Source organism: Ceratotherium simum, chromosome 15, assembly GCF_057802395.1.
Source record: "Ceratotherium simum simum isolate JZ-2026a chromosome 15, ASM5780239v1, whole genome shotgun sequence".
In the NCBI taxonomy this organism is placed as follows: domain Eukaryota; kingdom Metazoa; phylum Chordata; class Mammalia; order Perissodactyla; family Rhinocerotidae; genus Ceratotherium; species Ceratotherium simum.
Window position 1 is genome coordinate 35,454,180 of NC_141914.1, and position 4,104 is coordinate 35,458,283.

Below are 4,104 nucleotides of genomic sequence, written 5' to 3' on the forward strand. Positions count from 1 at the left end.
TCTGCTGTCTGCTCGGCCTTCCCTTCCCTCGTCTCTCCCAGTTCTGAGATGCCAGAGCCTAGAGTTTCTCCAGGTGTGTTTGCATAGAACCCATGGCTCTGATTTCCTTCTAGTCCCCAAATTTCCTCCAGAATGGGCACAGAAACCTGAGAGAAGGTGAGAATAAAAAGAGTCAAAAGGAGCTACACATCTTCAGGAAAGCCAGTGAATAGCTCTGAACTTTGAATTACCTATAAAATGAGGTTTAAAAATACCAACCTTACAGGGCATTTAAGACTAAATTAAATCACATACGTAACAGTATTTTTACAATGTTTGATACTCAATGCTCAATAAATGTCAACTGATTGTTAATCTACTGCTTTCACATCTCTCTGCTCTTTTTTGGCCATTCCAGAATCCATGTGATTCCTTCAGCCCAGGATGGGAGGAGAGTGTCACTATAGTTGGTTCACCTGTTTGTCAGGAGAGGGGGAAAGTGGGTTGAGTTTAGAAGATGAATCAGTTAGGAGCATTGACCTCACATCGGATTTTCCATCTCAGCTGTGTATGTGTGCTAGATTTCAGCCTCTAGAATTCCAGTATGCGGAGGGGTTTTAATGGTAAGCAAATTCAATTTCCCCCACTCATTCATAACTTGCAATGGAGTGAACAAAGGAGTCTTTGGTAGAGCCACCCCACTGTCTGATTTTGCAAACTTGCTACATTTCCAATTCCTAAGGGAGAAAATCCTAGAAAGAATGTGAGATGACCAGAAGAGAAATAAAGAAGATGTAGCCTAACTACTGGCAAATTCCACCATCAAAACAGAACTTTAAGCTTATTATGTTGGCCTAGAGAAAAATGGTTGAGTTCTCAATCAGCGAGCGTTTTTAAAAAAAAAAATCCGTTCCCATAAGACAGTAGAGTCGTTGACCTCAAAGAAGCTAAGTGGATGGGGGATATGAAAAGATGCTTATAGAAGACCAAAGATCTGCCTTGGACAAGAGGATGCCTGCCTGGAAGACATGAGTAGGCCGCCAACATTTGGAAAGGGTGAGAGAAACTCCTGGTTTCCAGCTGTTTCTCTCCAATATTGTGCGCCTTCCAGTAGAACTGGTTTTTGGTCCTGCTGCTTTGTTTTTCTTTTGTCTGCTGTGTAGGATTCTGCTAAGGTTCTCAAGCGGGTAGAGAGCTTCCAGCTCTGTGCCAGATACCTCTTCCGAGATTTCCATTCCTTGAAAGGTGCCAGCCTGGAGTTGAAAAGTTGATCAATTTAAGTTGGTGGATCTGAGTTCACGCACCAGTTCTGCCATTTACAGCAGTGTGACCACAGTAGTCACTTTACCTGTTAGTGCCATAGTTTCCTTATTGGTAACCGGAGGAAGATGGTGTCTACCTCACAGAGTTGTTATGAGAGATTATGTGTGACCCTGAGAGGGCCTGGCACTTGGTCAACAATCAAGGGTAGTTGGTGCCCTTCCTTGCCCCACCTCCCCATATTCCATCATATTCTGTTCTGCTGAAGGAGCCTCGCAAATATCAGGGACTATGAGGAAGATAAAGGAGAAAAATTTCAGGTGGAAATGGCCTCAGGGGTTGAAGAAGGAGGTGAGGAGCCCCCTTTATCAGGTAAATTTTGTACATGAAAGAATCTTATCTTCGGAACTCTCACCAAAGTTTAGCTGGGGAGGGACTGGGGCCTGGAAATGAAATCGAAACTGTAGACAAATTTCCTAGTCTGGATTTATGGTGCTATTTTGAAATACACCAAAAATCCCAGAGGAAGAATTCCGTTTCAAGTTTATATATGATTTTTTTTTTTTTTTTGCTTTTTGCTTTTTGCTGAAAGTGGTCTTTTCAGCAAAGGAGCAAGAGCATCAAGGTTTATCAGTTAAGAGACTCGTGTCAAGTTAATATTAGAGCAAATAAGAGAGATGCCCACTTTGTTGTGGCTGACTTTTCAGCAGAGAAGACAGAATATTAAACTAGTAATCACAATAAATTGAGCAAGTGCTCTGAGAGGGGTAGCAAACAGTGCCCTGAGAAGACAGTAGCCGGGGCACCTAACCTAGTTTGGTAGTGGTGGGGGAAGTGGGTGTGGTCAGGGAAGGCTTCCTGGAGGAGTGGCATTTAAATTGAGACCTGAAGTGTGAGTAAAGGAAATCTGCATGCAGAGAGTCAGAAGACTGTTCCAGGTTGAGAAACTAGCATATGCAAAGGCCTCAGGGGAAAGAGCGTGAAGCAAGGTAGAGGACTGAAGGAAGTGCGGTTGGGCTGGAGTAGAAGGCAGTAGGTGGGGATTAGCTCATGAACATTCTGAGAAGCCAAGCTGAGGGATTTAGACTCTATCCTTGAACCATGAAGCGTTTTGCTCAAAAAGTGATTCTAATCAGCAATGCTGGCTGCTGGATGGGGCTTGTCTAGACACGTGTCAAGCAAGAGATGAAGGTGGCCTCGACTCAGGTATTGACAATGGAGAAGGAGAGAAGAGGAGGGATCAAGAGATGTTTCAGGGGAACATTGACAGGACTTGGCAATGGGGTGGATGTGGGGTGCTTGAGGCGGAAGGAGGTTCCGAGGATGACACCGGGGATTCAGCGCTGGGTGAGGTTCAGTGAGAAAGGAACCCAGAGCAAGAAGCAGGTGTTGGCAGAGAAGGGTGAAGTTCAGTGTGAGCAGGGTTGTGGGGTTTAGTTAGCAGACAAGAGCTAAGATGGGGACAAAGATTTGGGGGTTATCAGAATGTAGATCATTGTTCCTCAAATTATATTTCAGGTACCACCTGCATCAGGCCCACCTGTGGTATTCGATAAACAGACATTACTGGAGAAGGCTGGGAGAACGGCTAAAGACTTGTTAGACATTTTGCCCATGAAATGAGCACAGAGAATATAAATTTGGATATTCTTTCAAAATAAGTGGCGCTTAAAATAATGATGTCTGAATATTCCTGGTGTGGAGCAATAGCAAAACTGTTGGAGAAGTGGGAAGGGTGCCTTTAATTTTTCCTCCTCTTGCCTTCTCCTCTGCTTATCTATTCCACACCCCTTGGCCCCCAGCATACGCTAATTGTGTTTGTTTTGTTTGGGGGGAGGAATGGTACAAATGAGGCCCAGCCCCACTCTTTTTTTTTTTCTTTTCTTCTTTTTTTAGTCTAATTCGGGACCAAAAAAGCTTCCATCGAAAGAACACATGTCATCAGCTTTGGTCTTTTGTGGTGGTTTTATTTTATTTTATTAAAAAAAAAATCTCCTGCAGATGAGGCTCATTTAAACATAACGAGGAGGCAACAAAAGATCGCGCACAGAGGCGCTTCAGATTCGGTTTGACTCGGGAGGGAGAGCAAACAAGGAGATGTCCTGTCCATTTGGCTCCCCTTTATAGGGCCCCAGCAGCTGCATTTCAGATGCAAATGGGAGAGGAGGGTGGGGGCCGGGGGAGGGGAGTGGAAATGCCCAGGAAGCTGACACGCAGGTGTTGAGGATTCCAGACATCGCTGCAGCAACAGGCTCTGCAAACACAGAGCTCAAAGACAGAGCGGGCTTGAGAGCGCTCGCTTGGAGGGCTCAAGTGGACCCGCAGCTGCACTGGACATTCCTTTTCATAGCCATCAATGGGCCCTGTATTGAAAATATGAGAGCCAGCAAATGGCACGTTCGGAGAAAGGAAATGCTTTGGAAATGCAGCAAACACCAGGCTGATGGGGCTTCCCTTTGGTGACGCTCATTATTTAAATCCACGTACATGCATAAAATAGATATCCGATACATGACACCGGCATCCTGAGGCTGGAAGGAATCCATGGAATCATCAACTCCATCCCTCTCATTCTGTAGATGAGGAAATATGTGCCAGGGGGCTGAGCGACTTGCCCCAGGTCACATAGCACGTGATGGAACAGAGTTAGGACACAGGGGCAGAGTTAGGAATGGGGGCAGTGACATTTATTGAGCCTTCTCTGCATTAGACACTGTCCAATATTTGGTGTGCATGATTTTGTTTAATTTGCACAACAGACTGATGAGCGAGTTTTCATTATTTCCATTTTTAGTATCAGGAAATTGAGGATTCAGTGAATTCAAAACTTGTCAAAAAGCTAGTAAGTCGCAGTCAGGATTTGAA

At 44.8% G+C, this 4,104-nt stretch overlaps 1 long non-coding RNA gene across 1 annotated transcript; it reads left to right on the plus strand.

The window, feature by feature from the left end:
* The first annotated feature begins 2,158 nt into the window (after positions 1-2,158).
* LOC147915163 (uncharacterized) lies at positions 2,159-3,239 on the plus strand. The gene is made up of 2 exons (XR_015554455.1): positions 2,159-2,445; positions 2,758-3,239. It is a non-coding gene; the product is annotated as an uncharacterized LOC147915163 (long non-coding RNA).
* Positions 3,240-4,104: the final 865 nt, after the last annotated feature.